The sequence below is a fragment of the Zootoca vivipara genome, chromosome Z1, assembly GCF_965207765.1.
Source record: "Zootoca vivipara chromosome Z1, rZooViv2.hap1.1, whole genome shotgun sequence".
Classification (NCBI taxonomy): domain Eukaryota; kingdom Metazoa; phylum Chordata; class Lepidosauria; order Squamata; family Lacertidae; genus Zootoca; species Zootoca vivipara.
In genome coordinates this window covers 56,998,132-57,025,890 of record NC_142583.1, presented here as the reverse complement: position 1 = coordinate 57,025,890, position 27,759 = coordinate 56,998,132, and the positions used below count along the sequence as shown (strand labels likewise).

The following is a 27,759-nucleotide window of genomic DNA, read 5'->3' as shown; positions in this document are numbered from 1 at the left end:
CTCTTACACTGTTGATACAGTTCTTTGAAATTACTTCAGTGATGTGTAAAATTATGCAAAAAAGGGGAAAAAATCTAAGCGGGAATTTAGAGATTTATGCCTTCTTATTTTTAAAAAATATTCCTTTTTTAAAAGGAAGCTGAGTTGAATGCAAATGATTGGGAAACATGAGTCAGCATAATAACTTTTAGCTTGTTTAAAAGGACTGAAAAGGTTTCTCATTTTAAAAAGGGGAAAGTGAAGAGTGAAGTTAATGAATGAACTGCACAGGAAACGAGTATCTGGGAAGTTTTAAAAGAATGTATAAGTTGACATTCACCAAAGGGGGATTTTGAACTGAAGACAAACCCATATAAATATTTTTTAAAAAAAATTTTTTTATTCATTTTATAATAACACAAAACAAACAAATAAAAACAGTACACCACAATACAATAAGAACCTAACAAAACCACATAAAACAGAAATACAAAAAAGAAATATCTCTATCAAATATCTTTTCTTAACCATTTTAGGGTGACTTCATCAACTTTCCCTTTCTGAGTATTGTGTATCAACTTTAGAAATTTCTAAATCATAATTTTAACCACATTTTAAATCTTATCTTTACATAATTTCTCTCATTATCTACTTAATTCATTACTATAAATTTTCTTAAATACTAACCACTACTTCTACACCTGCAGCCTAAAACAACTTCCAAATGTATTTCATGATATCAAATATTGCAATATTTTTTAAAATATATTTTAAATTTCTTCCAATCTTCTTCCACCGACTCTTCTCCCTGGTCACGCAGTCTCCGGGTCAGTTCGTCTAGTTCCATAAAGTCCACCATCTTCATTTGTCATTCTTCCACAGTTGGTAATTCTTGTGTCTTCCAATTCTTAGCTATCAATACAGTATTCTCGTTGCTGTTGTGACATAGCCTACAGAAAAAAGGTAACATCTTTTTGGGGAATTTTTTCCCCTACTATACCAAGTAAAAAGACTTCTGGTTTCTTAATAAATGTGTTTTTCAACACCTTTTTCAATTCATTATAAATTTTTCCCCCAAAGTCTTTTACTTTGGGGCACGTCCACCACATATGGTAAAAGGTTCCTTCCACATCTTTACATTTACAACATTTGTTATCGTGTGTATGATAAATTTTAGCTAACTTGACCGGTCATCATATTTTCTCTCAGGATATTGCATGCTGTAAACTTAATGCCCTTTTCCCACATCTTCTCCCAATCCTCAACATGATGTTGTGCCCCACATCCTTAGCCCAATCAATCATTACAGATTTCACCTGTTCGTCTTTCGTGTGCCACTCCAGCAGTAAATTATACATCCTAGAAAGATATTTTGTTTTTGGCTCTAACAATTCCATTTCCAATTTGGACTTCTCTGATTGAAAACCTGTTTTCTTTTCCATTTTAAACACTTCATTAATCTGAAAATATTGAAACCAATCATCTACATTATCTTTCAACTGATCATACGATTTTATCTTAAATTGATCTCCTTCTTCCGATAAAATATCTTTATATTTCAACCACTTGGCTTCCATATTTAGCCTTTTATGGGCCTTAGTCTCCAATGGTGAGATCCACCTGGGTGTTTTCCTTTCTAATAAATCCTTGTATGCTTTTCTGATTATATGATTTTTGAAACCTTTGTGGAACTTTATCTTGTCATACCATAAATATGCATGCCAACCAACTACATTATCAAAACCTTCCAGATCTAATACAGCAGTATTTTCCAACATGAACCAATCTTTCAACCAGCAAAAGGCTGCTACTTCAAAATAAATCTTTAAGTCTGACAGGGAAAATTCCCCTCTATCTTTCGCATCTGTTATTAACTTAAACTTAATTCTGGGTTTTTTGCCCTGCCAGATAAATTTAGACAATACCTTTTGCCATTCCTTAAAACAATTCATCTTATCAATGATAGGAAGTGCTTGGAATAGGAATAACATTTTTGGTAATACATTCATCTTCACAACTGAAATTTGGCCCATCAAATATAACTTCAAATTTGTCCAAATGTCCAGATCCCTCTTAATTTCATTCCATAACTTATCATAATTATCTTTATACAATCTTTTTGCAGTCATATTCATACCCAAATATTTCACCTTTTTAACAAAATTCAAACCAGTGGTTTCCTGTAACCTATTTTTCCTCTCTAATGTTAATCCCCCCCCCCAAAAAAAACCTTTGGTTTTACTCTTATTCAATTTAAAACCTGCAACTTGTCCGAACTCTTGTATTATCTCCAGTGCTTTAATTGCACTGGTCACTGGATCTTGTAAAGTCAACACCAAGTCATCAGCAAAGGCTTTTAACTTATATTGTTTGGATCCCACTACTATCCCTTTAACTTCTTCATCTTTCCTTATCATATTCAGCAAAACTTCCAGGACTGTGATAAAAAGCAGGGGGGGAAATGGGCACCCTTGCCTGGTTCCCTTTTCAATTCTAATTTCCTCTGAGACCACGTTATTAACTATAATGTTTGCTTTTTGCTCAAAATAAATCGCATTTATACCATTCATAAAACTTTGTCCAACCTTCATCTTTTAAAAAAATTTCTTCATAAAACTCCAAGATACATTATCAAAGCCTTCTCTGTGTCTATAAACATTAACATAGCTTTAGAATTCTTCTTTACTTCTAATCTTTCCAACACATCTATTATATTCCTAATATTATCCTTCATGTGTCTCCCAGGTAAAAAACCTGATTGATATCGATGGATGTGGTCATTCAGCACCTTCTTCAATCTCGTAGCCAAGATATTTGCAAAAAATATATAATCCACATTCAATAAGGAGATTGGGCAATAATTATTCAATTGAGCTCTATCTGAATCTAGTTTAGGTATCAGGGTGATGAAAGCCTCTTTCCAGGTCTCGGGTGCTTTCAAACCGATATAAATAAATGTGTTTAGTTAACGGTTTTGTTATGAGGATGAAGTATCTTTATAATTGTGAAGATGCTCTGACAGAAGCCAGAACTTTGGACCATTCTAGTTGTTATTTATTTAATTCATGAATCACCTTTTGCATTTGTTGCAAGGTATGTTACAAACATACCATAACACAGCTAAAAATTGTTTTAACAAGTACAAATATAACTAAAGATAGGTGTTTCTTCTGTATTGTTTTAAACCTAATGCAGATATATTTTCATGTGGCTGGAAAAGCTTGTGTAAACGGAATTGTCTCCAGTTGTTTCTGGAAAGTACATCTAGTGGTTTGCTTGTTGTATGTCAACGGGGATGCTGCTCCACAAAACGGGCCACTACGCTGAAGGCCCTGCTCTGAGTTCTTTAAGGAGAAACTCCTGCACAACACAGTGACCTACTGGGAATATAAGGGATAAGGTGGTCTCTCAAATAACCTTGTCCTGAGCTGTATTGAGTCTTATATGTTAGTACCAAAATGTTGAACTTTCCCTGATAGTAGACTGGAAACAAGTGCAAATCCAGAAAATACGGTGTTGTATCTTGATGGTAGTTTGTTCCCCAAAGCAACCTAGCCACTGTGTTCTGCATTTGCTGCTGCTGCCCGACCAACCTCGAGTAGCCCCACATAGAGTGCATGGCAGCAATCCAACCGTGATGTTACTAATGCATGGACGAGTGTGGTCAAGTTATCCTGATTTAGAAACGGCCAGAACCATCTTTCTAGCCAGTGTTTCCCCCCCTAAAAGAAATGTCTTAGGGTACTCTCATTTTCCTAATATTGAAATACTGCCCCTCAATGAGGCCAAACTTAGATTCACAAAGTATTTAGGGGTATGCGTACCCCTGCATCCCCCCCAGAAAAAAAACACTGTTGCCAGCCATAGCTGGTCAAATAGCTACCGAGGACACCTGCGCCCCCAGTAACAGGGCTAGATCTATTATTTATTTACTTATTGCACTTATTAGACTTACAATCTTAAAACTAGTAGAAAACAAAACAGAAGAGAAACCTAAACACATGCATAGATATAAAAGGGATCAAGGAGCACCCGCAAACCACACACCTACTCATTCAGGGAGATTGGTACCCCATTTACTGACTTCTCAACCTGGGAATCACCCACCTCTGACTTGCCAGGATTCTGACCCAGTTGTTAGCCTCAAAGTCCACCACTGCATCTGGACACCAGGGCCTGCTCAGCCATTCCTGATTCAGATACTGTCAAGAAAAAAAGTTGGGTTTCATCAGTGCCCTGATGATTCTTCATTGAAGATCTCCTACTGGCCACTCCCAGTGACTTCATATGGATGTTAAATAGCACAGGATACAATAGAGTGTTCTTTGACACCACAAAGCTCAAGAGTCATGGAGCTGAGGAACACATAATCTAATGCTACCTTCTTCAGCTGTCCCTGGAGATGAAACCAGAACCACTGGAGAACCACCAGGCAAGAATGTTCAAGGAGGAAGTGGTCTGTAGGAGGTAGGTGGCCTGAGGGCCACATTTGGCCCTTGGGACTGAAGATCCAAACCCTGGCCATGGTTTTTTTTAAAAAAAGAATAAAACTTTTCTCTAAGATGTATGGTTTCCCCCCCTCATAGGTTAGAGAACAAATTGGTAGGGGTGTGTGTGTGTGTGTGTGTGTGTGTGTGTGTGTGTGTGCGCGCACACACACACACACACACACACATGCAGATGATTCCCAGCTCTACCTCTCCTTCAAATCAGATCCAGTGAGGGCAGTGAAGGTGGTTGGCAGATGGATGGTGGCTAACAGATTGAGTTTGAAACAGAAATACTGTTTTGGGGGTGGGGGTGGGCGGGTGAGTGTGGGGGCTTCCTGGTCCTGAACTGGGTACCTGTGCCTCTGAAAGACCAGGTGCACAGCCTGGGAGTCATTTTGGACTCACAGCTGTCCATGGAGGCACAGGTCCATTCTATGTCCAGGGCAGCTGTCTACCAGTTCCATCTGGTACGCAGGCTGAGACCCTACCTGCCTGCAGACTGTCTTTGCCAGAATAGTGCATGCCCTGGTTATCTCCTGCTTGGATTGCTTCAATGCGGGGCTACCTTTGAAGGTGACTCGGAAACTACAACAAATCCAGAATGCTGCAGCTAGACTGGTGACTGGAAGTGGCTGCCAGGACCATATAACACCAGTCCTAAAGGATCTTCACTGGTTCCCAGTACATTTCTGAGCACAATTCAGAGTGTTGGTGCTGACCTTTAAAGCTCTAAATGGCCTTGACCCAGTATACCTGAAGCAGCATCTCCACCCCCACCGCTCAGCGGACACTGAGGTCCAGCTCCGAGGGCCTTCTGGCGGTTCCCTCACTGCGAGTAGCGAAGTTACAGGGAACCAGGCAGAAGGTCTTCTCAGTAGTGGTGCCTTCCCTGTGGAAATTATATGGAAATTTACATCCAGAATTTTGAAAAACTCTTCTCTGAAAATGGTGGAGCCAGAAGCTTTGTTAAGTGTGAATGCTGAGATTTAAAATACTGTTTTGTTCCGCTCACAGGGACTTCTTAAAATAGAAGTCCCTGTGAGTTGGGGGAGGGGAGAGCTGCAATGGCCCAAAGTTACCTATCTAACTATTCTACTTTCAGAAGACAACTGAAGGTGGCCCTGTTTAGGGAAGTTTTTAATGTTTGATGCTGTACTGTTTTTAATATTTGGTTGGAAGCCGCCCAGAGTGGCTGGGGAAACCCAGCCAGATGGGTGGGGTATAAATAATAAATTATGATTATAAAAAATGACACAAGACACCTGAAGGCAGTCCTGGAATGGAATGGGAGGTTTTTAATACTTGATGTTTTTAGATATGTAAGCTGTCCAGAGTGGCTGGAGAAACCCAGCCAGTTGGGCGGGGTATTAAAAAACAAAAATTATTCTTATTAAACTATGATTGTGAATCGAAGGGGTAACATGCAGCTAACTTGTACTCTGAGTAGACCCATTACATTTAATGAATGTAAGTTAGGTCCACCAGTTAAAATGAGTCCACTCTTAATAAAACTTAGTTGAATACCCATCAAGGTTTATAGGATTTTGTCTTCTGTGTCATGAGTGCACCCAAATTCACCTGTTCTGTCACTATATCTTTGCTGGTGTGTGTTTTGGTGGCAGAAATGTTCATGGCAATCTGTTGGTGTTTCATGGCTTCTGTTGTGACGTGGGGTTTGTGATTTCAGCTCTCTTGACAAAACATGCTGGAGACAGTTCTCTAGTAACAGCTCTTTATTAAAGTGAACAAGACTGACTGTGAGGGCAGGAAGGCTACATTTATAGGGACAGGGGACTGGCTAGGAAGGGATACATTTTGGAGGGAACAATATCAGGCAATCACAGTGCTGCCTTTTGGAGGGAACCAATAAGACAGAGGATCCAAATACAGCAGCTTAAATGAACCAATAGTAGCTGTACCCTCTGGACCCAAAAGGCAGTTACTTTATCCTAATGCAAATACAGACAATAATAATACAGATATAAAATCCTTTGACTCAATACACAACACCCCTCCCCCCCTAGTGAGCACAGCAGACGTAATCCCTCAGGTACTGTGGGGTCCTACAACTTCTACCTGATCTCCTGACAACAGGTGTTGCAGGTTCTGGATTGGGTGTTACCTGTGGTGGAGGGGCTGCTATAGGGGTTTCGTCAGGAACAGATGGAGTCCCAGACATCTCAGGGTCCCCTACCTGTACCTCGTCATCCTGAGGACTAGCAGACCCTGGTTCATTTGCTGAAGCCCCTGGTGACTGCACCTCTGGGCCATCTTCACTCTGGTCTTGCAGCTGTGCGTCATTAGCCAGGGATGAATTATCTGACTCCTCCCTGCTGAGCGCCCGGCGCCTCAGCTGATCTATATGTCTCTTCCAAACTTGCCCATTTTCCAAGGTCACATAATAGGACACAGGTCCACTAGCCCGGGTGATCACACCGGCCACCCACCGCGGACCTCGTGAATAGTTCCTCACCCAGACCAGATCTTCAGGGGCGAGATACCTTGTTGTGTCAGTCTCATCCTGGGGGGTTGCTCTTGAATTACGGTTTGGCATTTTATCTGGGTGGACATAATCCAGCACCGTTACCAGTCTTCTACCTAAGAGCAGCTCGGCTGGCGACTTGCCCGTCGCAGTACACGGCGTCGCATGCTGCAAAAATAACATTCGTGCAATGCGAGCCGACCAGTTACCCTCCATTAAGCGCGCAATGGATTCTTTGGCTGTTCGTACCATGCGCTCAGCCTGCCCATTGGAGGATGGGTGAAAGGGCGCGGATGTGACCCCTCTGATGAAGTTATCAGCCAAGAATGCCCTGAATTCTTGGGATACAAAAGCTGCCCCATTATCTGATACAATGGTCTCAGGTAACCCGTGGGTTGCAAACAGCTGCCTCAACACCTTGATTACGGCAGCTGATGCCATGCTAGGGACCATCGCCACTTCTAACCATTTGGAATATGCATCAACGATAACCAAAAAGACCTTCCCTTGGAATGGCCCAGCAAAATCTATGTGCAGCCGGCTCCAGGGAGTCCTGGACTGCTCCCACCAGTGGACTGGTGCTCTGGCCACTTCTGGCCGCACCTCTTGGCATGCCTTGCATGTTCGTACCCATTGTTCTATGTTCTGGTCCATTCCAGGCCACCACACATAACATCGGGCTAGCGACTTCATCCTGACCATTCCTGGGTGTCCCATGTGAAGCGTCTCAAGAACCCTGTTTCTCAGTGGTGCTGGGATGATCACCCTATCTCCCCATAGGAGACAACCCTTATGCATGGACAATTCGTGCTGCCTTGTCGCATAAGGCCTGAATTTTTCTTCATGCGGACCACCTGGCCACCCCCTCCCCACCCAAGTGAGCACACGGGAGAGAACAGCATCTTTCCTCGTTTTCTCAGCTATATCAGTAGCTGTTACAGGAGCCCCCGGAAGTGTTTCTAGCATCATAATGTGCTCCGCCGGAGCAGGATCCTCATTGCTCCCGCCAGGAAGGGGCAATCGACTCAGCGCATCAGCGTGGCACAACTGTTTCCCTGGCACATGGGTCAAGGTGTACTGGAACCCATTCAGGAATATTGACCAACGCAACATTCTGGGGGAGAGAATTTGTGGCGTTTGTTTGTTTGGGTTGAACAACCCTAACAGTGGTTTGTGGTCCGTTTCAATGGAGAAATGGCGACCGTACAAATAATCATAGAACTTTTTGATTCCTGACACAATTGCTAGTGCCTCTTTATCAATTTGAGCATAGTTGCGCTCCGTGGGTGACAACGTACGGGAATAGAAAGAGATGGGCTTTTCCGACCCATCCGGTTCCCTATGACTCAGCACAGCCCCCAGGCCGTATTGAGAGGCATCACATGCCAGGACCAGCGGCTTCGACTCATCATAATGAGCAAGGACGCTCCTGCTACTCAGCATTTCTCGCAAGGAGTCAAAAGCCTTCTGCTGCTCCCGCCCCCATCGCCACACAGTCTTTTTCTGCAAAAGTCTATGTAATGGTTCAGCTACCGAAGCTTTCTGGGGTAAGAATGAATGATAAAAGTTAATAAGTCCCAGGAATGACTGCAACTCTGTCTTGTTCTGTGGTCGTGGTGCCTCGATGATGGCCTTAATCTTAGCATCTGTGGGGTGGATGCCTGATGCATCAATTTTAAACCCCAAGAAATCCACAGTTGGCACCCCAAAACTGCATTTCTCTTTTTTCAGTTGCAACCCCACCTCCTTGAACTTGAGCAACACTGCACGGACACGCGCAACCAGTTCCTGTGGGTCTTTTCCAGCAATCAAAACGTCATCAAAAAATGGCAAGACCCCCGGCAGACCCCTTAACAGGCGTTCCATGAGCCCTTGAAAAATCCCTGGGGCCACACAAACTCCGAACTGTAATCTGTTAACTCTGAACGCCCCTTTATGTGTGACAATAGTCTGTGCTTCCGCTGATTGTGGGGTTACTGGCAGCTGTTGGTAAGCTTGTGCCAGGTCAATTTTGGCGAACACCTTGCCCCCAGCCAGTTTAGCCAACAGATGTGATACGACTGGAATGGGGTATGAGTTTCCCCTGAGTGCCTTATTGATAGTACATTTGTAATCTGCACATATCCTGACTTCCCCATTTGCTTTAAGGGGCGTGACGATTGGAGTCTCCCACTTAGCAGAGTCCACGGGTGAGAGAACTCCCTGCTTGACCAATTTATCCAGCTCTGCCTCGATCTTGGGTTGCAGTGCAAATGGCACTCGCCTTGGTTTGAGTCGGATTGGGGCCACCCCGGGGTCCAACTCAAAGTCAACTGGGGGCCCTTTATAACAACCCAGTTTTCCATTAAAGAGACCAGCAAATTCCTTGCATAATGCCTCGCTCATCTCAGGGCAGGTTTGGATTGAATTAAGCCCTGAGATACTCAGTCCCAGGGCGGGGAACCAGTCAGTGCCCAGGAGACTGGGGCGACTGCCCTTCGCAATCACCAGTTTGAGTACAGCCTGTTTGTCCCGGAACTGTACTCTCACGGCACACATTCCCATAACATGGATGCGGCCTGCTGAGTACGACTGCAAGGTTGCCGGGAAGGGCTCCAGAGGGGGCAACTTACCCCTGGGGAAGAATGTCTTCGCAGTCTGGTCCGACACGATGGTGAATGCAGATCCGGAGTCCACCTCCATGTCGCACTGCTGACCCTCAATCTTCACCTTGACGTGTGCCTTGCCTTGCGCTGGAAACTGCACGGCCCTCCCGTTGATCTCCGTTACGTAGTGGCAGTCCTTTAGAAAATGAGGTGCTGTGGGCGGTCTGCGATGCTCCAGTCTAGGTGCTCCTGTCGCTCCCGACGCCGCCGATCTACAGACCCTGGCGATGTGACCCGTCTTTCCGCACGTCCGGCACATAGCATCCCTGAAACGACAACTCTTCCGCTCATGGTTTCCGCCACAACCTGGGCAACTGCCTCGGCGATCTTTGTGCACTGTGCAGGCCTGACGCACCAACTCAACCCCACGGACTGGGCTCTGGCTCGGAGTAGCCTCTAGCTCGTCCATGGCATGCGCAACTTCTATCTGTGGCTTAGTGGCCTTGCGACTGGCATCAAGCTCCTCTCTTTCATAATTCTCCGTGGCGGTGGCCTCCTTCAAGGCTGAAGCAAGGGTAACCTCTTCTTTAGCCACGATGCGTCTTCTGGCTTTCTTGCTGCTCAGACCACCAATAAACCGATCCAGGAGAGTCTCTTCCAGATTTTGGAAGCCGCAGTGCTGAGCGAGCTTCCGGAGTTCAGCCAGAAATGTGGATACAGACTCCCCAGCACACTGCTGCCTCTTATGGAACTCCATCCGCCGGGCCATCTTGGTCTCAGTAGGCGCCAAGTGGCTTGTTAGGCAGGCAAGAATATCTTGGAGAGATGTCTCACTCAGCTTAGCTGGAGCAAGTAATGCCTTGGCTAGCTTGAAGGTCTCGGGCCCACAGTAGCTCAGGAATGTGGCCCTTCTTTTGCTGGCATCGGTGATCCCTTGAGCCACTGCGAAGAACTCAAAGCGTTCGACGTAGTCTTCCCAGGTGTGGGGCTCTGATGGCTGGAAGGGCTCCAATACCCTTGGACTCTCCATTGTCCTAGCGGGCAGGGTCGTCTTCTCAGCTGGCCAGTGAGTCTTGTTCTCAGCTGCAATCCGGACTCTGAGGCAGGGTTGTGTTTAACCGCTCCTCAGCATTCCGGATCCCACCTTCGTCGCCAGTTGTTGTGACGTGGGGTTTGTGATTTCAGCTCTCTTGACAAAACATGCTGGAGACAGTTCTCTAGTAACAGCTCTTTATTAAAGTGAACAAGACTGACTGTGAGGGCAGGAAGGCTACATTTATAGGGACAGGGGACTGGCTAGGAAGGGATACATTTTGGAGGGAACAATATCAGGCAATCACAGTGCTGCCTTTTGGAGGGAACCAATAAGACAGAGGATCCAAATACAGCAGCTTAAATGAACCAATAGTAGCTGTACCCTCTGGACCCAAAAGGCAGTTACTTTATCCTAATGCAAATACAGACAATAATAATACAGATATAAAATCCTTTGACTCAATACACAACAGCTTCCATCAAATCCTATTGCCAGCAGATACTGAATATAGGAATGTGCTCCAAATCTACTTCATGGGTTTCCAGAATTTTGGAAATATGTACCTGTATACTGTTGTGCTGGAGTCATTTGCTATCTTTCCTGCTCTTCTGGTAAGATGTGCTAGTTTGAGAGATACTAATTTTCCATTATTCTTTGTTCTACTCCTTTTAACGTCCCAGAGCATTTTCTGGGAAGGAAGCTCTATTGCAAAAACTTGTTTCCAAGTACCGGGACATACCGCTGCAGATCGCATTCTGTGTGAAAATCCGATTGTACTACAAGCACAGGTGCTCGTTTTTAATCTCTGAGGACCCATTAGGGAGAAAACGTTCCAATATTACTGAGGAAGTTGAAGGAGCGTCTTTGGAAAAAAAAATTAAAGAAGCCTTAAACAGATTTTGAATATATAGATTATATTCCATTGGCAGATGCTGGGCAGCCCCTCCCACCTTAAAACACAGATTCTTAATGGTTTGGCTGACCCTCAAGGGAAACAGATCTGTACTAAGATATGAACATCTGTAAGGGCGTGGAAAGATTTATGCAGGAAACCTGCAGTGGCCAGCTGAAAGGCAAACACGGACAATCTCTCAACCCAACGAAATGGAATTTTGTTTTATTATGAGGCTATTCCAAATGGGAAACATGAGAAAAAAGTAAAATAAATATGAAGGAATACAAAGTCAAATTAGGAGAACTAATTCAGTTTAACGTGTGATACGTTATCAACATTCATGTATCAATATTCGTCCATTCACATACACAATCATCCTTGCTTTTTCCTTTGCTGATAGGAGCATTTGTTAGCTACATAGAACCCTGAGACGTGCTGTATACATAGGCAAAGATAAATCTATCACACTTCACTTAAAATTAGGATATTTATACTTATTTTCACATAGAGACTAAAAAGTATTTCCCTTCTACTACAGTAGGAAACCATTGGTGGGGGTAGTGACAGTGAACCTACAGGCATAGTTTACAGATCATGGGCTTCATTTGCACAATAAATTTGAAGCAGTGATTGCTTCTCTCAAAGAATCCTGGGAACTGTAGTTTGTTATGGGGCAGGGAGCTTTCAGGAGACTCCGTATTCTCACAGAGCTAAAATTCCCATAGTGGTTTAACGATCAATCCTTCTTCCCAGGAAACTCTGGGAATTGTACTTCTGTGAGGGGAATGGGGGGTGGGATGTCTCTAAGCAATTCCCAGCACTTTTAACAATCAACAGTTCTTAAGATTCTTTGGGGGTGGCTATGATGGTTAAAGTGGTATGATAACTGCCTCATATGTATAGTGCAGATGGGGCCAGACTATGGATTACGACTGTGATCATGTGAACATGCTGGCTCCTGGGGGGGGGTGGGAAGCTTGCACCTGCTGTGGTCCTCCCTGGTCCTTTAAGCAAAGCATGGTGGGGCAGCTATGCTGAAGTTTGTCTGAGCCCAATATTGTGGTTTAGATCAGGCTTCCTCAACCTCGGCCCTCCATTTGTTTTTGGCCTACAACTCCCATGATTCCTAGGTAGCAGGACCAGTAGTCAGAGATGATGGGAACTGTGGTCTCAAAACATCTAGAGGGCCGAGGCTGAGGAAGCCTAATCGCCTTCTAAATCCAGCCCACGGACGGTCCGGGAATCACCGTGTTTTTACATGAGTATAATGTGTCCTTTTATTTAAAACTAGCTGACCCGGCCACGTGTTGCTGTGGGTTTTTTTTGGGGGGGGGGAGTATTGATGCCATTTGTGTTTTGAATGGTTGTTGTTGTTTAGTCGTTTAGTCGTGTCCGACTCTTCGTGAATGGTAATGGTTGCATAACTTGTTTTTGGTTAGTGTTTTGATGTTATATGTATTTAAAGTAGAGTAGAGGCCTAGTTAACAGGTTTTACACTACACCCATTCCTTGGCATTCCTGTTAATTTCCTGCTAAAAACTTGTGCTCAATACAACTTGTGCTAACAACTAGGCTGTGGAGCTGAGGCCTAGTTTGTAAAGTGGAGCCGAGGCCTAGTCTGTGAAGTAGAGTCAAGGCCTAGTCTGTAGGCTGTAAAGTAGAGCTGAGGCCTAGGTTGTAGGCTTTAAAGTAGAGGCGAGGCTTAGTCTGTTGGCCTTGGCTTGGGCTAGTATTTAAATGCAAGCCGAGGTCTCCGCCCTGTATCTCCATTCCTTGGACCCGGCCTGACTCTTTGGGTTGTCTGGTAATAATAATAATAATAATAATAATAATAATAATAATAATAATAATAATTTATTATTTATACCCCGCCCATCTGGGTAGAGATTGTGGATGGGTCTATCCTGCATTCAGTGTGCCTAGATTAACAAAGAAATGAAGAGTATGATGTTCTGATTTATAAATGATACTAAATGGGAGGGATTGCAAACAGAGGGTAGGATAAAAAATTTATCTTAAAATTATATAATTAAAATTATATATAGCATATTAACATTATATCATATGATTTATTATACAGTCATATAAATCAGAGTTTTGACCTGTGAAGAACAAATTTCATTTTAACAAAGATACAGCTAAAATGACTTATGAATTATAGTAGTCTGCAGCATCCATATCAGTCAGCAAAAAAGCAAACATAACATCTCCTTCGGTATTACTTAACAAAAGAATAGTGCCACAGCGTGAGAAATTGTAACACCATTATGTTTGGCATAGGTTAGGCAAAAATGTTCTGTGAGTTCTTGCCCATAGCTGTCAACTTTCGGATTTGAAAATAAGGGATCAGCAGCCTCACCTATCCTGGGGACAGTCTACGGCAGGCATGTCAAACCTGCGGCCCTCCAGATGTTTTGGCCTACAACTCCCATGATCCCTAGCTAGCAGGACCAGTGGTTGGGGAAGATGGGAATTGTAGTCCAAAACATCTGGAGGGCCGCAGGTTTGACATGCCTGGTACGGTATATCTAACAATCTAGGATAGCAGCGGGGAAATGGTGCTGGAATAAGGGAGTTTCCTGCAAAAAAAAGGGAGGGTTTACAGCTATGTTCTTGCCTCAGTTAATTTTTTATAGGATTCATTGAGGGTGTCAAGAAATGTGGCTAGATATTATGCAATAGGAACTGTTTTGTCTTGTTGTTGTTGTTGTTGTTGTTGTTGTTGTTAAAAAAGAGTTTCCTGTATTTTTTGCCAACCTTGGGACTACCCCGAAGATGCTTGGGGGGGGGGAAATACTTCTGTTTTTGGGTTTCTTCTTGATTACAGCTCGTGACGACTGAGGAGAGTGCTTAACCACAAGTCAAAGTTTGGAAAACATGCTCAGTGTGGTGATGGAGTAAGACAGACCAGGGAAAAGGAAAGCAACTGTGTCTTCCTCTCCAAGAGCTTGCACACACATGCAGTCCCAGTAAGCCATAATTTGGTTTCCTGTGACATGTGAACCAGGGGTGTGTGTGTTTAATACTGTGATAGCTGCAGTGGTGTCCCTCTGAAAAAAAAATGGATTGTAAGTACTGACTTGAGGACTGTTGCTCCAAGGTTTTACACTACACCCATTCCTTGGCATTCCTGTTAATTTCCTGCTAAAAACTTGTGCTCAATACAACTTGTGCTAACAACTTGTGCTCAATACAGATGCTTGAAATTTTATCTCTTCTGAGATTTTCCCAAGGGAGAAATGACACAAACTTGGCATCCATTTTCATCCCTCCCTCCCTCCCTCCCTCCCATTTACATTGTGGAAAAGGTGTAATATTCCAAGCCATCTTTCAAACTGGTAATAATGCATTTTTCCATTTCGGCCAGAAGATGAAGCCATCTATATTTATTAACGATTATATTTATTATTTATAAAGCAACTAACATACCGGTAAGCAGGCACTGTACCCCCCCCCCCAAAAAAAAAACCAGGCTAACAAGTCCCTGGCTGTAAATCTGCAATCTAATAATCCCAAATTGCTGCATTTTAAGTGCTCAGCAAAATTTGACAAGTTTATTACGTCTACATATTTATTTAATTGGTTAGTATGGATTGTATTAAGTGACTGCGTCAAAGTCTTACATTTTAATCTGTGCATTTTATTGGACACATGTCTCTAGCTAAGTTATTTGGAATGACTTTAAAAAAAGAGAAAAAGTTGCCATCCAAAAAAGTTTCTGCTGCTCCAGAGAAGCGGACACGGAGCAACGGATTCAAACTACAAGAAAGAAGATTCCACCTAAACATTAGGAAGAACTTCCTGACAGTAAGAGCTGTTCGGCAGTGGAATTTGCTGCCAAGGAGTGTGGTGGAGTCTCCTTCTTTGGAGGTCTTTAAGCAGAAGCTTGACAGCCATCTGTCAGGAATGCTTTGATGGTGTTTCCTGCTTGGCAGGGGGTTGGACTGGATGGCCCTTGTGGTCTCTTCCAACTCTATGATTCTATGATTCTATGATTCTATGAAAAAAGTTGAATAAATATGTTGCTTTCTGTAATGTTGATGTGTCGTTAGAAATGAATGGGAGTTACACTTGAAGCTCGCCTAAGTACTGTACTTCTCTTTAGAGGGAGAAAACAGCTATCACTGTGATAACTCATTCCTGTATTTGGCAGTTATTGGATGCCCTGTGGGGCGAGGGGATACTTAGAAGACTAAAGATGCAATATGTTTTGCATATCTCTGCTCATGGAGACACTTCTCAAAAGAGGAGCTTTGGTAGTCAGCAGAACACAAGAAAATCAGTAGCATGAAAGACCTTCCAAGAGTGCTGCTGTGGTTAAAGCTCTACCTACTCTTTATGCTTCCTTGAATTTAATTCCTAGCTGGTTTTGTTTGGTTTTGTTTTGTTACCCCATTATTTTTTGCAATAGGCTGCATTCTGAGATGCTGTATTGATGGTAAAGAAGCTTACCCAGGTAGTTTCATTGGTGGGTATAGTTTACGGCACTAATCAGGATTAGTACCAGTGACTCTATCTTCTGGAATGTACGAAGGACTAAAGTCTTAGATGGTTACATGAAACAAAAGCAACTTAAAGACATGTGTGAATATCTCCATTTTAATCAGACCTGTCTCAGTGTGGGGGAAAGTGGGTGGGGTTGGGGTTTTGTTTTTTGTCCATTCAGAAAGAATCCCCCCCCCCAATTTCTCTCTCTTAAGCTTAAAGGAATCCTCCTTGCAGATTTAATTTTCATCAATATTTCACCTTTCTTCTGCTTGATTTAGCCCATCAAAGCACTGTTGAGATACCTGATATTTTGCCTAGCCAGCTGTGTTTCATTAGCAAAAAAAGGTCCCCTAAGCAAGAGCCTTTTTTCCAGAAGCTGCTTGTTGTTTTGGTGGCTTTGGAACAGTTCTTCTGTGAACAGTTGGCGGTGGCTGATGACTGACTTGCAAAAATTGGATTCCACCTTCTTTGCATGGCCCATAGGGGTGATAGATGGATTTATTAGCTTTATATATCCCTCCATGGAACTCTAGATGGCATGCATAGTGTTTTTCTGGGCAGTATCCCCACCAGGCACCCGCCAGCCCCCAGGAGTGATGCGTGAAGGAAGGTGGAGTTGCAATGGCACCCCCCCCCCCAGTGGCAATAGCACTGCCAGTCACTGGGATGACTAGGAGAGGTGGTGGGGAAGTCAAGGGAGGTCCATGTTGTTGCTGGTTGTCCCGCAAATATGTACTCATTGCATGGCCACCACCTGTGGAGGTGTCCCCAGCCTCACCACCACTGCCTTGCCCCATTTCACTTTAACAAGGAGCACTTCCACACAAGTTTTCTGCTTGTCCCATGCTTTCTAAGCACAGGTCCGAGAAGTTTTGCTTTGCCCTGCTGCTTTTCCCCAGAACACCCACTCTTTAGCGCTAAGTCAGGACAAACAGCAATCCGCTGGAAAACCTGATGGCCGTTTGTTCCTATTCCATGCTGAACTGTGGGAAAGCAGTGGTGCAAATGGAAGTATTGATGAGCCCAAGGTGGGCTGCCTCACTGCCTGCCTTCAGCCATTGTCCAGCTCTTTTAAGCATTCATTCTTGAGTAGCTGCTTCAACTCTCTTAGGCATGGAATTGCCCAACAAGAATATGCTCTTTCGTTTAATCTGCACACTTTCTGCATCACTGATAGATAGCTTTGTCTTTGTTACAGACTGCATTAGAGACTGTTGTCTTTGTCCATGGAGTTTTCTTGGCAGGGATACTGGAGTGGCTTGCCAGTTCCTTCTCCAGGTGGATCACGTTTAGTCAAAACTCTCCACTATGACCTGTCCATCTTGGGTGGCCCTGCATGGCATAGCTCATAGCTTCTCTGAGTTATTCAGGCCCCTTCGCCACGACAAGGCATTGATCCATGAAGACATCAAGAAGAGGTGGCAGGAATACACAGAGGAATTATACCAGAAAGATATGGAGGTCTCGTACACCCCAGGTAGTGTGGTTGCTGACCTTGAGCCAGACATCTTGGAGAGTGAAGTCAAATGGGCCTTAGAAAGCACTGCTAATAACAAGGCCAGTGGAAGTGATGATATTCCAGCTGAACTATTTAAAATTTTAAAAGATGATGCTGTTAAGGTGCTACACCCAATATGCCAGCAAGTTTGGAAAACTCAGCAATGGCCAGAGGATTGGAGAAGATCAGTCTACATCCCAATTCCAAAGAAGGGCAGTGCCAAAGAATGCTCCAACTACCGCACAATTGCGCTCATTTCACACGCTAGCAAGGTTATGCTTAAAATTCTACAAGGCAGGCTTAGGCAGTATGTGGATCGAGAACTCCCAGAAGTGCAAGCTGGATTTTGAAAGGGCAGAGGAACCAGAGACCAAATAGCAAACATGCGCTGGATTATGGAGAAAACTAGAGAGTTCCAGAAAAACGTCTACTTCTGCTTCATTGACTATGCAAAAGCCTTTGACTGTGTCGACCAAAGCAAACTATGGCAAGTTTTAAAAAAGAAATGGGAGTGCCTGATCACCTCATCTGTCTCCTGAGAAATCTCTATGTGGGACAAGAAGCTACAGTTAGAACTGGATATGGAACAACTGATTGGTTCAAAATTGGGAAAGGAGTACGACAAGGTTGTATATTGTCTCCCTGCTTATTTAACTTATATGCAGAATTCATCATGCGAAAGGCTGGACTAGATGAATCCCAAGCCGGAATTAAGATTGCCGGAAGAAATATCAACAACCTCAGATATGCAGATGACACAACCTTGATGGCAGAAAGCGAGGAGGAATTAAAGAACCTTTTAATGAGGGTGAAAGAGGAGAGCGCAAAATATGGTCTGAAGCTCAACATCAAAAAAACCAAGATCATGGCCACTGGTCCCATCACCTCCTGGCAAATAGAAGGGGAAGAGATGGAAGCAGTGAGAGATTTTACTTTCTTGGACTCCTTGATCACTGCAGATGGTGACAGCAGTCACGAAATTAAAAGACGCCTGCTTCTTGGGAGAAAAGCAATGACAAACCTAGACAGCATCTTAAAAAGCAGAGACATCACCTTGCCGACAAAGGTCCGTATAGTTAAAGCTATGGTTTTCCCAGTAGTGATGTATGGAAGTGAGAGCTGGACCATGAAGAAGGCTGATCGCCAAAGAATTGATGCTTTTGAATTATGGTGCTGGAGGAGACTCTTGAGAGTCCCATGGACTGCAAGAAGATCAAACCTATCCATTCTTAAGGAAATCAGCCCTGAGTGCTCCCTGGAAGGACATATCGTGAAGCTGAGGCTCCAATACTTTGGCCACCTCATGAGAAGAGAAGACTCCCTGGAAAAGACCCTAATATTGGGAATGATGGAGGGCACTAGGAGAAGGGGACAACAGAGGACAAGATGGTTGGACAGTGTTCTCGAAGCTACGAACATGAGTTTGACCAAACTGCGGGAGGCAGTGCAAGACAGGAGTGCCTGGCGTACTATGGTCCATGGGGTCACGAAGAGTCGGACACGACTAAACGACTAAACAACAACAGCATTAGAGACTGCCTCAAACAGCTTTCAGAAACTAGGGCCATGCAAATATGGGGAGGGGGGAGGAGTTTTTTCTGGGTGGTGGTGGTGGGAAGCAGGTTGTCCTGAATCACAACCGGTTTTAAACACAATTTTAGAAGAAGGATTCCCCCCCCCAAAAGAATATTGTATAAAACAACTTATATGCACATCTCCCCATCTAGAATGTAAAACCGAAACAAGTTGCTTTATTTCCCTTTGCTAGCAGAGCCCACTTCTGCCTAATCAGATATTACTTAGGTTAAACTCTAACATTACAGTATTGATTCATCATTTTCAATGTTTTATTAATGCATTCTCCTCTTCCCCCTTGTGCTCATTGGTAATTTGATGTGCAGAGCTCCCACAATCGCCAGTTTAGGTTTCTGATGAGCACGCTGTCATCTCCCCCTCTCTGCCCCCACAATAAAATCTGTTTGTGAATTCTGTTTTGAGAAGCAAATTACCGCCACGGTGCTTGCAAAATGATCTCCAGTTGCTATACTTTTACTTCTAATGGAAGTGTGCACCTTAGCCATGGGTTTGGATGAATGTGCACTCTGGATTTGTGGCTGAGCTTTTAAAGTCCTGTGTTCGATACTTAAAAGGGTTTTTAAGGAGCTAATTAAAGATGTGGTACGAATGGGATAGCGGTTTGTCTTTACAAGGCTATTAATGAAAACAACAAGATTTGCCTTTCACTTCTGGCATGTCAGCCTTCAAGGTGTGTGTGTGAGTGAGAGAGTGAGGAAAAAAACCTGTCACTGTGGTTTCAGATGTATTGTCACCAGTGGGTGACCTTGTTAAACTAATGCAACAAAGGAGAAGGCGTGTGGGAGGGAATCCTCTCACCGTAGTCTCCTTAATTAATAAATGTCATTGGACAGTACAGCTACTGTCACCCAGCTGTATTCTGTTTGACACTGCTTTTTTTAGGTTTTGCAGTCCTTAAGGTGGCTGCAAACATGGATAAGTCTGCACCGAACTGTTTAACATCTTGAGGATTCCAGATGCCTTATTTATAAAAGGTGTTTGTTTTTTTACCTGTCGTGACTTCGTAACTGTGGAGAAAAGTTTGAAGATGGCGAGAGTACCTCCTGAATAAATTTTAGAAATCATCAGAATTTTTGCTGACCATGGCTACCTCTACAACCTGCTTCTGAATACCCACTGTTGGGAATCATAAGTTGCAAGAGCGCTGTTACACTCGGGTCCTACTTGTGAACTTTGCATAGGCACTGTGGGAACTGGATGATGGGTTAGATGGGCCTTTGGCCTGATGCAGTAGGATTCTTCTTATGTTCTTACCATTGGCCAAGGAGCCGAGTGCTATGCTTTGAGGCATATTGAGTGCAATATTTCACTCCAGGATTGTACTCACAGACAGGATAAGGGCAGGCTCCCGGCTGGTGCATTCCCCTCAACTCAGGGAAAGGTGAATAAATGAAATGAGAAAAGACTGGATTTGTTCAGGGACAGACTATGTCAGCCAAAGACCCAAACTTGTGGTTGAACTATTGCCTGAACACATCTTTCCCTGTGGTTAGTATTGCCCAGCCTTGGCTTTTGCTGCCCATCTAGAACTAACTTCTCTATCCTTCCCTATCGTCAAGCTCCCAACTGTTGCAAAGAGAGAGAGAGAGAGAGAGAGAGAGAGAGAGAGAGAGAGAGAGAGAGAGAGAGAGAGAGAGAAGTTGCAATTCCTTCTAAAAACTTGCAACATGGAAGCAAAATAAATTTATAATCGACAAACCATTGTGATTTACATAGTTAACTTTGCCGCCTTGAGTTTTGCATTGAAAGAAATGTGGGATCTAAATGTACTAAAATAAAAATAAAGTAGTTGTGATGACAGTTTTTTTATTTATTTTTAAGTTAGAAATATTGTAGTATGTAAAAGATTTTCACTTCTTTCAGAGACTTGAAAATAATTATTCCTACAAGATAGTGTTAATCCCTCTTTCTGTGGTTCCATCTATGGGATTTTGAATACATAGGAATAGGCCCTGCGAAGCAGGATGCATTTTCCATAAAAGTGCAGTGTTTACTCCTGTTGTATAAGAGCTGCCGACTCTGATATATACTGCAGAAGTGGAAAGGTTTTCCCCCCCTTCTTCTGTGAAGGAAAATGAATAGTAAGGAAGTAGGGATTAAAATGTGCTCCTTATCTGCACGGGGCTGTTAATCTTGTAAAATAAGGAGAAGCCTCCTTGCTTGCCATCGCCTGTTCCCCCCCCCCTTTCTTGTTCCCTTTTCACTATTTCTGTGGGAGTAATTTGAGGTTAAGCAAAACATGGACTTTTCCTGTCAGCAGCTTGGGATGGAGTAGAGAATGTGGACTAAAACACACAAACAAAGCCGAAGCCTTTCCTTCAGAACTGCCTCTACAAACAATTTCCAAAACCATCAGCATCACAATGCTAAGTTTAGACTGGTTGTTTGTTTCAAATATTGGTATGCCCCCTTCCAAATAATAAAGCTGGATGTGGTGTCCTCTTAGAGAATACAGTACCAGTAGTCTCAAAATATGTGCAGGAGGGCTATGCCCTTTAGGATTATTGCCACAGAAACTTTTTAGGCACATACCACAGTGAAATTCAAGGCATTTCAGCAATGCTCAAAATGCGCTCTGTTTGTTTCTGTAGTGCTCACATCCTGCACATGAAAGAGAGAAGAAAAAGCAGATATTGAATATCCACTCTCTGCCACTGCTAGGGTGGAGCTTATAGGGTCTACTAATATACAGCAGTTTTTTAGTGCTGTATCTGTCCATTTGATGGGATGGTGTTGAAATGCAGGGTTGTGTCTTAATGTTATTTGACATCTTAGCATTCTCTCTCCCTCTCCTAAGAAGCTACTTACTCTGGAGCATGTTGTGGTTCCTTCCCCGTAATTCTGTGGGATTTATTTGAGTAATAATAATAATAATTTATTATTTATACCCCGCCCATCTGGCTGGGTTTCCCCAGCCACTCTGGGCGGCTTCCAACTGAATATTAAAAACAGTGCAGCATCAAACATTAAATCCCTAAACAGGGCCGCCTTCAGTTGTACTTCTAAAAGTATTGCCTTGACATCTGTTGGGAGGGCGTTCCACAGGGCAGGTGCCACTACCGAGAAGGCCCTCTTAAATCATGGAATGGGAACTTTTTTTCATGGACAATGCTTAGCTTGATGTCCAGACACAGGCACTGTAAAGATTAGTCTGTGTCCAACCTGTCAAAAAAAAAAAGTTCTCTTAAACAATTTCTAGAGCACCGTCTCCATTGGGAAAAAAGCATCATGCTGGTGGGGGGGGGGATAAGATGCAGCCCAAGCCTGGAACTCCCAACTTGGGAGTGTGCCATTTTAGGGGATAAAGCTTAATTCTTGCAAATTTCTTCAGTGAGTTGTCTTAAAAATACATTTTTGGGTGTGAGGAATTCAAATCTGCTATTATATTTGTGATTGGACGACATTTAGCCTGATAAGTCTGCATTTGATGCATAAGCACATAAACAGCTTATGTAAAAGTCAAATAATTTTAATTTTACCTTCTGAAAATGCCTGGCAATGCTAAATAATAATAAAGAATGAAAATAATATTAATATGTAGTATAACCGAAAGTGCAATGGTTTCTGTGCAATTTTACACACATTTAGCCTACCAAGCAAAACTAAATTATATTACCTTAAGGAAAATATCTTTTGAATTCCAAGGTCATGTTACAAGATGTTAGCACCCCTCATTTTTGGAATTTGAAAGTTGAAAAAATGCAACATGCCTGTGCAAACCATGGGCATTGTGGTATAAACTTGGCATCTGCCAAGGTCCCCTGCCTCACTAAATTTTTCTTGGTTTTTAATTGAGAATAGGGTGGGGTTGTTTTTTTTTCTTTCTTTCTGGAGGGGATTGTTTGGCTGAGGGGGTTGATTGCATTTTTTGTCCTTTTTTGTAGGTGGTTTGCCTGTTTGGGGGGCGGGCAGGGGAGAGGCTTCTGAGCGCTGCCTGTTTTTCTGCTCCCCAACATATCCATGGGTCCCAAAAAGTTTGGAGACCTAGGCTAAGCTGTGCATTGTCTATTTCTAGAGCCTAATCTTTTTTGTGCTCGCAAAAGATGTGCAGTTTAACGTTGCGTGGCTATGGTCTTGGTATCCAAGGTGAGTTATGGTCAGTATTGCGTATTTATCACAAACAACTAACTCCAAATTTAATCTTATGAAAAGTCATGTTCTCAAATATTTCATAATTGTACCATTTGCAGAATGGCAGGCAGCCAGTAAGGCACTGAATAGTCATTTCTGTCCATCGCCCTGTCTGTCTAGCTAACAGTGTGTGCTGGTTTTTGTCTTGTAGACATTACACAGTTCTCTGTCAAGGGAACCTACTTTATATTTAGACGTGCAATAAATTAGCCTTGGAGAAGGCCCAAGCCATTCAGCTGTATTTCTTTGCAAAGCAAGCTGTATGTTTATCAGACAAGAGTTTTTGGATACAGTGTTTTCCTTAAGCTCACCTGCTTGTTACTGAAATGTTAAAAGTCAGTGTTAAGACCAGAAATCTCAGCTTTAAAGAACATTAGCTGGTATAGCTTCTATTTTTACACATACCCCTTTTCCTCTAGATTCCCCATATTTCATTATGATTTGTGTACACCTCCCAACTTCCTTAGTGTTGGGGGTTATCTTCGGTTACCTAGGTAAATAGTGTATAATATTTTTTTGCGATTTGATGACAAATGAGTCCTAGGAAGCCAGCTGATAAAGTGATACGGTGATTAACGTGGACTGGAGAGGCCCAAGTTCAAATTCCTCTTTGCTTATTTCTTCATCTAAAAGATTTCCTCCTCACCCATTAATCAAAGATTCCCAAAGCAACTAGCAACAAGTTTTAAAACTTATGGGCTGCATCCAACATTGCATTGAGTGGAAGGGTGCTTGTGTGCTGGATCTTTCTTTGCTGACCGATGTGGCCCCTGGAAAGCCTCTCCTAATATTTGAGGGGACCTACAGAACATTGTGGTCTATGTCACTCAATACTGCTTGGGGCAGGGGTGAATTGCCCAGAATTGTGCAGAGGAAACATGTGCCAAAAGAGGACAACATCATTCCTTCGCAATCCATTTCCTTCTCCCAGCGCTGTCCTAGATGACATATATCACAAAATTTGGTAGGTCCCCTGATTCTTTGAAGAGGCTTTTAAGGAATTATGAGGATAGCAGGTGGGAGGAAGTGAAGGGAAAGATCTGTTGGGGGGGGGCGCTTTCCTTCCACATGTGCGGTGTTGGGCACGCTCCAATATCCACAATAACCTCGCATAAAAACTAAATTTAAAACAGGCATGAAACTGAATGAGCTGGTTCAATGCCACAGCATATGAAGAGACCTCATGCCTGTGTTACCCCTGGTTGCTAACCCCTCACACTTTCAGGCTTCCTTCCTTTGTTCCAAGTTGTCAGTAAGCCATAGTTGGCCAGCTAGCTTGACATGAACCCTGAGCTGAGAGAGATTTTGAGCACATGTGGACAGCGGCATAGCAATCCCAGCCAGTGCTTCCCTGGGGCGGTCCAAAGTTGTTGAGCTTCTTCTTTTTTCCTTCTGAAACTTGATGCAGCTAGCGTACACGGTTATATCAAAACTACGAAGTAGGTTAGGCCGAGACACAGAATGTGTGGCTGAAGATCCCCCAATAAACTTCACAGATGACTCTTAATTGCTTTACTTTGCTGGGTAGTTGGGGTGGGGAGCCAGCTTTGCTGCCCCTCCTTGGAGGAATAAAAATGTAATAGATAAATAAGGAAGAGTCAGAAGCACTTTTCTTAAGGGCAGAGTTGTTCCTTCCCTTTGCTTGTCAAATCCCATTAGTTTCTGAGCCAGTTGGCTAAGATGGCAATTTGCTGCTCTACAGATAGTGTGCATGTTTAATTGGTTGCAAAGGACACACAGCTGCTTTCCTGAACTGGTGGTTATTTTGGTTGCTGCCCTGGGTATAGTGGACCAATAAAGTGTGCTTGACAATATTAAACTTCTTTCTCAGCCTAAATGTCTGCATTTACTTTAGCCCTTGGGTATACGACCTAGGTGGCGCTGTGGTTAAACCACTGAGCCTAGGGCTTGCTGATCAGAAGGTCGGCGGTTCGAATCCCTGTGATGGGGTGAGCTCCCGTTGCTTGGTCCCAGCTCCTGCCAACCTAGCAGTTCGAAAGCACATCAAATGCAAGTAGATAAATAGGAACCGCTACAGCGGGAAGGTAAACGGCGTTTCCATGTGCTGCTCTGGTTTGCCAGAAGCGGCTTTGTCATGCTGGCCACATGACCTGGAAGCTATACGCCGGCTCCCTCAGCCAATAATGCGAGATGAGCACGCAACCCCAGAGTCGGTCACGACTGGACCTAATGGTCAGGGGTCCCTTTACCCTTTACCTTTATACGACCTTTGTAGATAGCATATCTGAGTCAAAGATGACTTATCTTATTCTGCTTTGAATGTAATGTGGAGATAATGTCCACTTGCATTCTAGCACTGGAGAGTCAAAAATCTACATTGTCAGTTTAGTTATTGACCAGTACAGAAGTACAATGTGTTTGTACTTTGGCTGGGCAATGGTGAATGAATGGTTGGAGTGTCACTTAATGAATGTCAATAGCATGTGCCCTGCCGTGAGTAGTGGATTATTTTGAGTAGTTCTACTGCCCTAGCCAGATTAATAACATGCAATTTATTTTAAAGTGCTACGTGCTGAGTGGAATGATTCCGACAACCTTAATGATGCTACTGATTAGACAATTAAGTGTGCTTACTAAATATGAACATATTTAAAATACTAAAGGGAAGAATATTAAGAAGCTACCTTGCCAGAAAGGAACATTTGGAACTAGCAAGGAATTTCCTGTACTTAAGAGAAGGGCTGTAGCTCAGTGGTAGAAAACATCTGCTTTGTGTACAGAAGATTCCAGGTTCAATTCCCAGCATCTCCAGGTTGGACTATTGCTGGTGGGATGTGTGGAATCCTGCTTGAATTCCTTTTTTGGCCACAAAGCTTACCAGGTGATGTGGACCAGTCACTCACTCCCTCTCTTAGTCTAACCTGTTTCACAGCCTAGCCATGAGGATAAAATGGAAGGGGTGGTCTATGTGTGTGTTTCCCCCCACCAAAGGATGGGACATGTCTGTAATTAACACATTAATTAACTAAAAAAATTTTCCTTCAGTAGCACCTTAAAGACCAACTAAGTTTTTATTTTGGTATGAGCTTTCGTGTGCATGCACACTTCTTCAGAAGAAGTGTGCATGCACACGAAAGCTCATACCAAAATAAAAACTTAGTTGGTCTTTAAGGTGCTACTGAAGGAAAATTTTTTTATTTTACTTCGATCCAGACCAACACGGCTACCTACCTGTAACCAAAACATTAATTAACTATCATTGAAAAATGCTATGGGGATTTTCCTGTGTAAAGAGCTTTAGCCCTCCAAAAATAAGTACTGTACATAGAATGCTGTTAGTAGTAAAGACCCAAGAGGCTTTTGCAGCTTTCAGATGTTTGGATAAATAGGAAAGCTATTTAAAGCAGATTGCAGTGCCACACAGTAAGAGAAGGGTGGCCTCCTCATTAGGGCCTCTTTGCACTACTGAGGCATTATTTTTTCCAGTCAGCTGGAAAAGGAATTAAGATGAGGTTCTGCATAGCTCTCAATGCAAAACCGTAGTTCCCATTCAACCTGGCAATACCTCCTTCCATGGCTTACGGTTCCACCACATGTTAATTGAGAAGCAAGGCCCATTGCTTATAAAAGGCCTGGTTCTCTCTGCCTTTTGTTGCTATTTATGTGTTCTACAAACTAACATGGGAACTACTGTTGCTTGCGAGTCATTTTTCAAGGCACGCAGCTATCCTTATTTTACATCTGAATGCGCAGTTCTTGTTGGCGGAAAAGAAGTGTGTTGCATCTAACCAAGTTATTGACAGAGTAGGCCCATTGAAATTAATGGACCTAAACTAGCCACATCCATTAATTTCAGTGGCTCTATGTATTCTGAGTGTGACTGGATGCAATCCAGCATGGAAAAAAGCAACAATTCATGATATTTGACTTGCCTCTAACAAGCGTCATATTTGAAAATGCCCTCCACGTATGCAAATCTGTTCCAGAAAATCTTTTTGCCATAAAAAGTCAAATCCTCTCTTTCGTTCCCCTTTTAGCTTTTCTTCATTACCTATGTGCACAGCACAGTAACAATTTTAAAATGTAGTCACTTATAGCTGTTCTGTAAAGAGGAAATTATTTCTATGGTGAACATGATTAATCACAGAAGATTGCAGTGGCGGCCAATAAATACAATGTCATGCAAATCCAATTACAGTACATAAATCTTAAGGATAATTGTGTTTGTTAAATTAAAAGAGCAAATCTAATGATTGCATTGGATTGGATAAATGGTTGTGCACAGGAGCTGTCTGAAGCTGTTTTGTGTTGCTTACTAAAGGAATGAGAGAAAGATGTCTTTTTCTCATAGCAACATTTTAGTTTCACAGCAACCATGGTATTAACTATTTTTTAATATAAAAAACCCTTTTGTTACATATTGCTCGTCTTAAGGTCTTGTAGCTTCATCTCCTTTTGCTTTATCCACATCCATTAAGTATGAACCCTCTCCTATCAGTCCAAACTAGCATAGCCCAAGGCCTGGGGGTGATGTGAGTTGTGGCCCTCCAAATGTTAGTGCCTGCAAGTTCCCCATTCCCACTTTTAAGCAGATGGTACAGGTTAGCAGTCAGCTTCT

The 27,759-nt window shown here is 43.0% G+C and overlaps 1 protein-coding gene across 2 annotated transcripts in view; it reads left to right on the top strand.

The window, feature by feature from the left end:
• BMPR1B (bone morphogenetic protein receptor type 1B) overlaps positions 1-27,759 on the top strand; it is a 213,555-nt gene that overhangs the window by 127,655 nt on the left and 58,141 nt on the right. The window lies entirely within an intron of this gene.